General features: G+C 39.0%; 1 protein-coding gene across 1 annotated transcript in view; it reads left to right on the top strand.

Annotated features, from left to right (window-relative positions):
• Positions 1-474: 474 nt before the first annotated feature.
• Positions 475-13,174, top strand: part of CAP2 (cyclase associated actin cytoskeleton regulatory protein 2) — a 142,478-nt gene continuing 129,778 nt past the window's right edge. Inside the window, exon 1 of the mRNA XM_019743010.3 lies at positions 475-803. The gene's annotated coding sequence lies outside the window, so the exon portion shown is untranslated. The remainder of the gene's footprint in view (positions 804-13,174) is intronic.

Raw genomic sequence — 13,174 nt, 5'->3', positions numbered from 1 at the left:
ATTGAAATAAACTGATGAAAATTGAAAATCAATGTTTTCCTTCTAATAGTTTGAGCAAAAAAGTAAAATGCCTCCAATTTTGTAATTATAATTAATATATAATGGGGAAATGGTCACAAACTTACACGCTTAAAAAGTAGATTGGTTTGGGGTACGTTTGTTTTTAAATAATCAAGCTTTTTTTTTTCCTTTTCAAGATGCTGTATGTAAATACATTTTTAAAATGTTGTTTCAAGATATGAGTTCACCTGAACTTGATGCTAAAGGATTAGATGTCCACTCCTTTTCCTGCCAGGGCCTCTTTCCATGTACCGGGGTTGGGGGACACACAGGCCTGACTCTTGCTTCCCAAGAACCCCTCATTTCTCTGCACAAGTCTTGGAAGTCTAATCTATCCGTGGCTCCTTCTGCCAGGAGCTTCCTGGATCGTTGCAATGTTGTCTGATGCAGTTTCATTTCTTTCATAGCCTGGCGCTTGGCAGGCTCTCTCTGCCCTCCTCTCCTTCCCTATCTCCCTTGCTTTTCTCCCAAGGCCCATCTGCCCCTCCTTTTCTCGATCCCCCTTTCCTCTCTGCTGCCCTTTATTTCTACTCCCCACCCGCGCAGCTTTGCTCTCACTCCCCCCCACGGCTTCTCTGTATTTGGAGCTTCCGGAAGCCGCCGGCGACTCTCCCCTGGAGCAGCGTGACTGACACCGACTTTCAGGGGGGAGGAGGAGGGGAGGCGGGTAGGCGGGAGGAGGGTGCGAGTGACCGAACACGGATTTGCATCGTCGAGAACAAAACCCCAAGACATCCAAGCAGGTAATCCTGGAGCTGCTGGGCAGGGCGAGGGAGGAGAAGGCCGGCGAGGCAGGTGCGGGGGGCGCCCGTGGCCGGCGCTCCGAAGTTGCGAGGAATGGGTGGGGTGCAGAGGGGCCGGGACGCGGCGGCGGCGCGCGAGGAAGAAAGGCTGTGCGGATGTCTGTGGGGACTGGACACCCGGGACCTGGCGCGAGGACCCTAGCGGGGGCCGGGGCCGGATGCCTGGGGCGCAGGGGCGCAGGCGGGGGCGGCCTCCTCATCTGGGTCAGCGCAGCGGCGCGCCCTGCCCCCGCGACCGACCCCGGTTCAAGGTGCCTCCCGCCGCTCGGAGGGGGTTTGCGGCTGGACTGGCGGCGGCGGCCTCGCGCTCCAGGCTTCGCTAACTTTGCGATGCTCGTCCGCTGGGCTCTGAGCCTCACAGGGAAGCGTGTGTGCGGGGATAGGGGCTGTCATTAGACTGGATCTGATCACAGCCACCTCCATCAGGGCTGGAAAAAAACAGCCCTGGCTTCTCTGCAGGACCTGACTTGAGTCAGTGTGTCATTGTAAAAAAAAAATGCAAAGGCAACTGAGGCACTGAGGGACAGCTTGGAAAAGGTCACCTCACCACTGCTGCTTTGGGTAAAGGGAGTTGTTCCTGGCAGTATCGGCGTTATTATCATTTTTAGGGTTAATAATCACATGTGCGGGTGGTGTTTCCTTTACTCTCATCAGAGTGGTGTCCGGCATCACAAATAGCCTGCAAGTTTTAGCGGTACTTTAATGGATGCATTCTTTACAACGAGTAAATATGGGTGACTGCATTTAGGAGACTGAACTAGGATTAGGTCCAAATGGCCAAGAGGAGATGAATAGTTAGCAAAAAAGATCAAGAACCTTTGATTATATAGTCTTGGGAAAGCAGAAGCCTATGCGACTTGCGCACCTTAGTTTACCAGAACTGTTTACACAGCACTGTTTCTCAATTGTGAATATATATATATATTTTTTAATTTAAAGAATGCCTTAGAATTCTGGGATAAAATATCTAAGCTCATTTAATGTAAGATTACAACAGTGGAGTGATGTTTGGGGAAATGGTTCTTATAGGCTATACTGTAAACCTCTTGAGGACATGGTTGGGGTTTTGGTAGTTCTTAGAGCACGAAACAGTATTTGAGTCACAGCATGTAATGAGGAGACGATAAAAGTTTATTAAACTAACTCAATAGTTTGAGTGTGGCTGGATCATGACTTCTTGAAATTGCATATTTTGCAAGGAAATTCCACAAATCCACAAATCTAAAAATCCTTAATAAAGTTAGAATCAAGGTGTCATATAAATATTAAAGCTAAAGAGAAAAAGAAATTAACTATGAGAAATCATGAAGGTGACCATCAAGTTGGTCTTAGCTGGTAGGAAATAGATTTCTGCTGCTCACTGTTGATGTGAGAAGTCAAATTTGTTGATATAGTGAAAGGTTTGGCAAACTTTTTGTGTAAAGGGCTAGTTGGTAAATATGTAGGCCGTGCTGGCCGTGTGGTCTGTTTAGTAACTACTCAACCGCACCATTGTGGCTTAAAGCAGCCATAGGCAATACGTACAAGCATGGTGTGGTTGCATTTCACTTTATTTGTAGATGCTGAAATTTGAAGCTCATGTAACTTTAACCAGTAGGAACATCTTTTTCTTTTTTTCCCCCAAGCATTAAAAAATGTAATAATCATTCTTAGGTTGAGAGAAGACAGGAGACAGAAAAACAGGAAGGTGGGGGGGAGGTTTATCCTGTTGGTAGTAGGTTGCTAATCCCCCCTACATGTGACAGAGTTTAAAGATGAACGTTTCCAAAGGATTAGTGGGCCAGATTCTCCTAGTGCTTAAGTCATACCTGGGAGTTAAGTTAAATGCCTTCAAAAGTAGTATTAGCTTATTTAGGGCATTATAGTGTTTTGTTTGGCCTTGAATTCACCTAACAGATGTCTTTATGAATGAGGATTTTTTTAAGTTATTTAATTATGTAATATTTTATATATATCAATAATATTCTAAGTTTATGTAAGCTATAAACATTATATTCAAATGACCCACTGTGACACCATCACATAGCTTTAAAAACTAGGGCTTAAGAACTAGATAATTGTGAAAAGATAACCCACAAAATGGGAGAAAATATTTTAAAAGCGTATATGTGATAAGGGACTTGTATCTAATGCATATAAAGAGCTCTTACAACTCAATTTATAAAAGATAAATAACACAATATAAAAATGGTCAAAGGATCTGAATGGATATTTCTCCAAAGCAATGGCCACTAAGCGCATGAAAAGATGCTCAACATCATTATTCATCAGAGAAATGCAAATCAAAACCACAATGAGATACCACTTTACATCCACTAGGATGGCTAGGTTCAAAACATCATCAGATAAGTGTTGGCGAAGAAGTGGAGGAATTGGAATCCTTATACACTGCTAGTGGGAATATCAAATGATGTAACGGTTTGGGAAACTTTTTCAAAAGTTAAAAATAGAGTTGCCATATAATAAAGCAATTTCACTTGAAGTATATGTATCCAAGAGAAATAAAAGCATATATCCACACAGAAACCTATATACAAATATTTATACCAACACCATTCATAATAGCCAAAAGGGGAAACAACCAAATGTTTATCAACTGATGAATGGATAAACAAAATGTGGTATATCCACACAATAAAATATTATCTAGCCATAAAAAGGAATGAGTACTGATACATGTTACGATGTGTATGGATCTTGAAAACATTATTGGAAGTGAAAAAAGCTAGTCACACACACAGAGAAAAAAACATATCATATGATTCTGTTCATATGAAAATGTCCAGGACAGGGAAATCCATAGAGACAGAAAGTCAATTAGTGGTTGCTTAGGGCTGGGGGTTAGGGAAGCAGGGCGGGGGGTGGGGAGGGTTGGGGTGATAAAGGAAGGATACAAGGTTTTATTTTGAGCTGACGAAAATGTTCTAAATTTGACTGTGGTGATGGTTGCATATATCATTGAATTAAACACTTCAAATGGGTGAATTGTATCATATGTGAGTTATATCTCAGTTAAGCTATTAAAGAAAATAAACAGAAAGCTACAAAAAAAGAACTAGGTTATTACCTATACCGTTGCATCCTGCTTTGTGCCCTTCTCTTATGCCATTCTCCGTGTCCCTCCCAACCCTGAATTTTCTGTTAATCATTCTCTGGTTTTATTGTAAAACAGTTTTATGAAATACATATGTAGTTCAAAATAGTATGCTGGTAGGTTGGCTTATTTTTGATTTATTAAAAGGGTATATATAATATTCTCACTTTCAAAAAACTCAACATTAATTTTTTGAGAATTACCCATATTGCTGCATGTAACTATAGTATTTCTTGGCAAATATTTCACAATTTATCTTGTTTCTTACTGATGGGCATTTGAATTGGTTCCCATGTTTTGCTATTACAAAGAGTGCTTATTTGGAAACCTTTTACACTTATCTTGGCACACATGTGCAAGAGTGCTTCCATGTGAATGTAAATGTACCATGTATCTTAATGACCCCCCAAAATTGAATCTTTTTCTGACTTTTACATTAATGGTATATACCCAGTTTATTTGTTCCCCCAAACCAAGATAAAATGACTAGAGCTGAGAACATGACTTCTCATCCTATTTAAATTCTAATTGTAATATTTATTTGCTCATGTCCTAAGAAGTGTGGAAAAACACTAATCTAAAACTGAATTTTACAGCAGGCCCACTTAACCCAATCACTTATGAACATTTTCACCTCCTTATATCACCTGGGTTTGGGATGGGACAGAGCACAACTTTAACTATTAAATCAAAGGGATATTACTTTAATCAAGGTACGTAAGTGGTTACTAAACTTCACTAACATTTTCCTTGTCTGGTATCTTGCTGGGTAGTCTGATATTTCTAACATGATTAATTTGGTTATTCTGGTAGCAAGCCAGTTGGAAATCTGGTATTTTAACTTTGGGTACTTTCTAGGTCTGCCCTGATACAGGCTGTGAACTTTTTCAGTTCATTCAGGATATTTCCACTTTATTCAGGAAGTGGGGGGAGCACCCTAAGGCCAGAAGAGGCCATTATAAGGGATTTTTTAAAGTTTTTTTCCTTCTGTGGTAAAATATACATAACAAAATTTACCGTTTTAACCATTTGAAATCATACAATTCAATGGCATTAAGTACGTTGACAAAATCATACAATAGTCAACACCATCCATCTCCAGCACTTTTACATCATCCCAAACTGAAACTCTGTACCCATTAAACAATAACCCAGCCCCCCCCATAGTAACTACTATTCTACTTTCTGTCTCTATGAACTTGCCTATTCTAGGTATTTCATATAAGTAGAATCATAGAATTATTTGTCCTTTTGTTACGTGATCTTTTATATGCAGAGGAATTCCATCTTGTTTTGTTTTTCTGTGCACTAGACCCTTTTTTCACTAAAGGAAAACATGGCTTCTTTCACCTAGAAAATATGCAATATGATTGTTTGCTTTTCAATGTACAGCCCTTAGAAAGGGACAGGCATAGGAAGTTGTGTAAAACCAGAAGAACATTTATGGATGGGGTCTTTATCTGCACTGTTTAGTTGATTAGGCATTTAATAATCCTGTTTTCTCATTAACCACTTAGTCAAGTGGAGAAGGTACAGTTAGTCCTTAATTCTTATAAGTTTCATACCTGTCTGATGAATGGGTGAATTAGGTAACCTTTGATGTTCCTGCTAGCCCCCAGACTCTCAGAACTTTAAGGCCATTCTACAATAGAAAAGTTTGACCTACAACCATTCTTGTTTTGATAGAAAGGGGTTTTAAAGATCAGGAGGGTTTTGGGAGACTAAAGTAGAAATGAGGAGGGCTAAATGGCAGTATTGAAGAGGAGGATGGTCCCTGGAGAAGCTAGATTCTGGAGACACCAGGGAGAGACCTTATAGTACATAGACAACACTTATTGTCTTGTGTCAATACTTGTACTCAGTTTCATGAGAAAATAACCTTCATTACTTTGCAGCAGTCCCTGTGGAAATTCACAGAAACTCTGGAATCCTTTGGTTATTCATTTCCTCATGCTGAATAACTATAATACGAGGTCTGACAATTAAGTTTGGAAACTTGTTGCAATGATGTTGCTAACATTTCTTGCTATCAGAGGGATTATTCATTATGAATTTGTACCAACTGGACAAACAGTTAACCAAGTTTACTATTTGGAAGTGCTGAAAAGGCTGCATGAAAAAGTTAGATGACCTGAACTTTTCTCCAACAATTCATGGCTCTTGCATCACGACAATGCACCAGCTCACATGGCACTGTCTGTGAGACAGTTTTTAGCTAGTAAACAAATAACTGTATTGGAACACCCTGCCTATTCACCTGATCTGGCCCCCAATTAGTTCTTTCTTTACCCAAAAATAAAAGAAATATTGAAAGAAAGACAGTTTTATGACATTCAGGACATCAAGGGTAACATGGCGACAGCTCTGGTGGCCATTCCAGAAGAAGAGTTCCAAAATTGCTTTGCAGGGTGGACTAGGCGCTGGCATCGGTGCATAGCTTCCCAAGAGGAGTACTTCAAAGGTGACCATAGTGACCTTGTTCCTACTTAGTTTTATTCAGAGAAGAATCACTGGATTCTTATAAGTTGGTTATTTTACTCGAAGGCAACAAGAATCAGTCAAATAGGACCACACTAAGAAAACTGGTCACTGAGATTTTCCAGAACTAGGTAAAATAGGTTTTGAGTGGCAAATTTTATTTCAGTGTGATTATAGTCTGATATGTAGTTGAGGTGTCCATTTTACGGACTCTTGAGTTTTTAAGCCTCCGTATTGCCCAAAGTGTGTAGGTATGGGACTAGTGTGATATAGAGGTGGTCTTTCCATCAGATGAATACTATTTCGTACTTCTGCCCACCTCTCTCCAGTGGCAGGAAACTCAGATATTTGGCCTAGTTAGAAGGTTGATGGAAAAGTCCATCTAATTAGTTGCTTGGCATTAAGCTAAACACAGACAGTCTTTTTCCTGGTATCATGTAGCATACTAGAAACTGTGGCTAGAGATTTTAAGGGGTATAATGCAAGTTCACAAGTATTTGAACAAAATTTTTAAAGTTTGAATTTTCATTTTTCTTCCATAGCCATTTTTTCTTCATTTCTTAGTATTCTCATGGTACCTTCTATCTGTTCAGAGTTTCCACTGTGGACAAACCTCCACCCCCCTTTCCTACTTCCTAATGGCCTCTCCCTTCATTAGGACTCCTCTTCCCTCAGTGTCTCTTCTGAATGAAAGGTGGACAATTATCTAATTTAAGTTCTTCTGCAATTGAAAATTTTAAAAAATAAATTTGGTAATGCAGATGAGTCTAGGTAGTATAGAATGAGGGGTGGGATGCTTTTTTTGTGCTTCTTATTTTAGGCTAGCAATCTTACAACTGTGTACATTAAGTATATACAAAAATTTCCACAGGTACATGCACATAGGAACTTTGAGAAAATAAATTTCCAAATCCTCATCTTACTATATTCTTTTTTCCTAAAAGTGGTCTTCTTGCAGGTTCTCTTTCCCACCTTCTTTTCCATAAACATATTTATCTCACTTTACATAAGAAAGGCCTATATCTAACCTATGTTATTAATCCATTTTACTAAAGGGCCTATCTCTCACCCATTTTATTAAATTGTGTTATCCAAAGATGTAAAAATCTAGGGAATAGGGAGGGCAAAAAAGGGGAACATTTCAGAATATCAGTTTTAGGGGTGAGAAAGTCAATAATTGTAATTCTTGGGCATTGCAAATCTGTGTTTTCTAAGTCTTTGTTTAAAAACAAAAATAAACAAAACAACAAAGTTTTGGTCAAGGTGGCAGAGTAGATAAATGCTATACTAGCCTTCTCTCATGACCACATCAAAATTACAACTAAACTGCAGAACAACCATTATTGAGAATCTTCTAAACTCTAACTGAACCAAATGCCTATAACTAAGGATATAAAGAAGAAACTATGTTGAGACTTATAGGAGGGGTGGAGATGAGGAACAAGCTGGTCTCATACCCACATATGGCATTTTAAAATTGGGAGGGATAGCTCAGCTATGGAGGAACCCCATGAGGAGCAAGGGATCCCAGCCCCACAACAGGCTCTGCAGCTCAGGGTTCCAGTGCTGGGAAGAGAAGTCTTCACAACTTCTGGTTGGGTGTGAGAACCAGTGGAGATTGTGGCGGCTGGAATCCCAGGCATTCCCTTTAAAGGGCCTGTGCATGGTCTTACTCACTGATGAACTCACTGGCTCTTAGCTCCAGCACTGGGGCAGTAGCTCAAAAGGCACCAGGGACATATGGGGAGGAACTGAATTGTCTGGCTCCAGCACAAGGGCTGGAGGAGCAGCTTCTTCCCAGACAGAGGTTCTGGCAGAAGCCATTGTTCCTTTGTTGAGCACTCCCTTGACCTAGTGTACAGATGAAGGCCGACACCATATCTGAGTCTCCATCAACGTGGTTAACCCTGTTTGCCCTACCTTGGTGATTCCCTGAAACTCCACCCCACCCAACTTGTGGGCCCACCCAAGCAGCTTCTAGTGGCTTTTCCATACAAATGTCCTGTCTTGGCTCATGCTAAGGACGTTCCTAAAACCTTTCAAAGGTTCACAAACCCTAAACAAGCAGTATCTGACTTTGCCATGCCCCATACCTCTTGCTAAGCAGTCCCAAGCCTGGCACTAGCAGCATCCAGCCTTGGTTCCCAGCTCAGTCTCTCCCAGATACCTCCAAGCCCTGCACAAACAGCAACCATCTAAAGATCACTTAGTAGCTCATACCAAGTGGCCCCAGGCATGGCACAGGCAGTTGCTGAACTTGACCTGCAACATAGCCCCTCCCAAGAGGCCTCAGAACCAACACACTCAGAGGCCAGCTTCAGACCACACCAGAGTACAACCCAATCACCCCCACAAATGACACCCAAAGGGAAGACTGGGCAGGCAACACAGCCCTGATAAAGCAAATCCTGCTTTGTAGGGTTAGTCCCTGCACAATTGCTCTTTCACTGTAGTCACAACCAGTCCTCACTATCAATCAGCCTGAGGGTCAATCCCTCTCATTGAGGTGCCAACAGTAATCAAAACTCAACTATAACAGGAGAGTACCCACAGCCCAAATAAGGGACACACCTGGAGCACCTGGCTCGGGTGACAAGGGACACCGCACCACTGAGCCCCTCAGGACTCCTATTACCAAAGGTCACGCTACTAAGATTGGGAGACATAGCATCTCTACCCAATACATAGAAACAAAGACAGGGAGGCAGCCAAAACAGGGAGACAAACATGTCCCAAATGAAAGAAGAGAACAAAGCTCCAAAAAAGGCACAAAACAAAATGGAGACAAGTCATCTACTGGTTGCAGTTTCAAAACACTAATTATAAGGATGCTCGATGATCTCAATGAGAACTTTATCAAAGACATAGGAAGCATAAACATGGAGATAGAAAACATAAAGAACCAGTCAGAAATGAAGACTACAGTAACTGAAATTAAGAATATACTAGAGGGACTCAACAGTAGATTAAATGAAGCAAAGGATCAAATAAGCTTGGAAGAGACAGTAGCAGAAAAAACCCAATCAGAATAGCAAAAAGAAAATGGAATAAAAAAAAATGGTGATAGTTTAAGGGACCGCTGGGACAACATCAAGCATAACAACATTTGCATCACAGGGGTATCAGAAGGAGAAAAGAGACAGAGCAAGGAATTGAAAATCTATTTGAAGAAATAATGATGGAAAACTTCCCTAACCTGGCAAAGGAAATAGACATACAAGCTCAGAAAGCACAGAGAATTCTAAAGAAGATGAATTCAAACAGGCTTACACCTGGACATGTAATTAAAATGCTAAAGGTTAAAGACAAAGAGAGAATCTTAAAAGCAGCAAGAGAAAAGCAGTTAGTTACCTACAAGGGAGCTACCATAAGACTGTCTGCTGGTTTCCCAACAGAAACTTCGCAGGCCAGAAGGGATTGGCACGAAATATTCAAAGTGATGAAAAGTAAGGACCTACAACCAAGATTACTCTACCCAGCAAAGCTATCATTTAGAATCAAAGGAGAGAAAAAGAGCTTCCCAGACAAGAAAAAGCTAACAAATATGACAAGAAATGTTAAAGGGACTTCCTTAACAAGAAGAAAAAAACAGAGCAAAAGATGAATAATAAAATGGCAATAGCTACATATCTATAAACAATTACTTTAAATGTAAGTGGATCAAATGTTTCAATCGAAAGACATATGGTATCTGAATGGATAAGAAAACAAAACTCTTACATATGCTGCCTACAAGGGCTTCACTTCAGTTTGAAAGTCACACACAGACTGAAAGTAAAGGGATGGAAAAAGATATTTCATGAAAATGGAAACAAATAAAAAAATTGGGGTAACAATACTTAGACAAGACAAAATAGACTTTAAAACAAAGGCTATAACAAGAGACAAAGAAGGACCCAGTAATCCCACTGTTTGTATTTATCCCAAGAAACCCAAAACGCTGCTTTGAAAGGACATGTTCATCTGTATGTTCATTGCAGCATTATTTACAATAGCCAAAATATGGAGGCAACCTGGGTGTCCATCAATGGATGAGTGGATAAAGAAGAGGTGGTACATATATACAATGGAATATTACTCAGCCATAAAAAAGAATGAAATCTTCCCATCTGTGATAACATAGATGAACCTAGAGGGTATTGTGCTAAGTGGAGTAAGTCAGATAGGGAAAGACAAGTGCCATATGATTTTACTTACATGTGAAATCTAAAGAACAAAATGAACAAGCAACAGAAACAAACTCACAGATACAGAGAACATTTTGATGGTTGCCTGATGGGAGGGGTTTTGAAGCGATGAGTGAAAAAAGGGAAGGGATGAAGAAGTAAAAACTGGAAGTTACAAAATAGTTATGGGATGTAATGTATAGCATAAGGAATATAATCAATAATGTTGTAATAATTATGTATGGTGTCAGATGGATACTAGATTTATCAGGGTGATCACTTTGTATATTATTTAAATGTCTAATCACTATGTTGTACACTTGAAGCTAATATAATATTGTGTGTCAATTGTAATTGAAAAAATAAATATTTAAAAAAACAAAAAACTGAAGTTCCGTCTAGTCAAATTGTAAACTGATGTGAAAGCAAAAATTTCAGAGAGGTTGAAATTATGACTAGCATACAAATGATAAAAGTGAATATTTTTAAACATTAAAAAATGAAAGACCCAGAACGGTCTGCAATCTGTTCAAAGGGGATCATTGATAGGAATGTTGAAATGAAATTGCTTAATAGATGTAACTCTGGCTTCTTCAGTTTGAGAGGGAAGTCAGTTGAACTTCCACAGGATAAAATTTATTTGCATTCCCATAGACACCAATTACTTACTTTACTATAAATTTTCCATAAGTTAACTTGTATGTCTGCTGAGTGGTGAAATAACCTAGTCAAAGACAATGAATGGCTGAAATAACCCAGATGGATGAGTAGCTAAGGTACTCACTAAATTTCAGTCTTTCCCAATCCAATTTTTCTTTACACTGATGATTAAAATCAATTTTGATATTTCATTACCATGTGATATTTAGTATATAACTCAGAAGACATTAAAAAATTGAAATTGATATTTCTCTTCATCTATTCCCATCTCCTCGTTTATGTGAACATAGTTTTCCAACATTTATATTGATAAAAATAAAAATTGAGAATGAAATTGATGTTCCATCTTGACTCATTCACAATAAGTATACTCATCCACATATGCAGGAAATAATTAAAAATAAAAGTGCTCAAAAGGGGTGTTTCCAATAAAATTACTTTTTATTTACGTTAAACAATTATTTGTCAACATTTGCAATATTTGTGTTGTTTTGATAAGTTGTATTCTAATAATAGTAACTTTTTTTGGCATTGAATTTAAATTTAAGTGTATATACATATTTTTGATGCAGAAAAAAGTATGATAGGGTAATGAATCAAATATGTTAAAGCATAAAATGCATAAAACTAGGATAAACTTGTATAGGGCAAGAAGAGTGGAAATATAATTAGCAAAATTTGTGACTGTTAAAGGGCAGCCTGTTCAACTATTCTTTTAAAATGAATGATGATGAATTCCAATAGACATATTTCAGTGAGTGATAAAGTAGTTTAACTTTTACATATCAATGTTTACAGAGTGCTAAAAGTGACATTCTTCACAATTATTCACATTTTTGTGAAAGTTTTTACATGTCTATCTAAAAATGTGTGAGAGAGTTTTACAAAACTCCTTTAAGTTATCTACAAATAAGAGCTTGAAAATCTCTATGTAACTCATCCTCCCTCTGTTTTCTGACCAAAATCAATAATATATAATGTGACAAACACTTTCTGCAAGTTTAGCGTTGGTAAATGAACCAATTTATTGACTGACAGTTTGTGTGACTTCTTTTTCTGTTAGATTTAAGGCAGACATTTAAGAACGAAAGGCCTTGGTACTTGGGACACCTCTCAAAATGGGATGATAGCCTATCACATTTTATTTATCAGGCAGTTACATCTTGACTTCACTCATCTTTCTTTTTTTCCCCTTTGGAGGCACTTACTATAAGGTATTATGTGTGTGTGCATGTATGTGTACAATAATCAGTTGATAGCTCTGTTTGGATCTGTAAATGTATAGCCTTCACCAAGATTGGGGAGTTTTGGGCCATTATTTCTTCAAGCACATTTTTACCTCAATCTCTTTGTCCTCTCCTGGGATTCCAGTGACACTAACATCAGCCTTTTAGGCTTTGTTCAAACTTTTCTCCTCTCTGTTCTTTAGATTGGATAATATCTATATCATCAAGTTCACTGACACTTCCCTTTGTCATCTTCATTTTGCTATTGAGCCTATCAGTGCATGTTTTTTATCATTATTGTATTTTTCAGTTCTAAAATTTTCACTTGTCTCACTTTATAAGTTCTGGGTCTGTGCCAAGAACTTCTATCCCCAGTCCCTGGCATGTCAAACGTTTTGGGATTGAATTCTTGGCATTTTGAGTATTAAGTTGTGAGACTCTGGGTCCTATGAAATGTTCCATTTTTCGTTTTATCAGTCAGTCAACCCAGTTCTGTCTTGCAGTCTGTGGGCAATGGAACATCCAACGTCAGGCACATCTAACATCAGTTCGTTTTTCAAAGCCCATGCTGTGCTGTTTTGGATCCTGTAGAAGGAGAATTTAGGGGTTAGTCAGACAGTGGCTTATGTCATAGCTCAGTTCTCAAGCCTTTGGACCTGTCCTACATATACATGGCACAGCGGAAGA

This window comes from Rhinolophus sinicus, chromosome 14, assembly GCF_057876585.1.
Source record: "Rhinolophus sinicus isolate RSI-liver-muscle chromosome 14, RSI-T2T, whole genome shotgun sequence".
NCBI lineage: Eukaryota > Metazoa > Chordata > Mammalia > Chiroptera > Rhinolophidae > Rhinolophus > Rhinolophus sinicus.
This window is presented reverse-complemented; position numbering and strand designations above follow the sequence as displayed.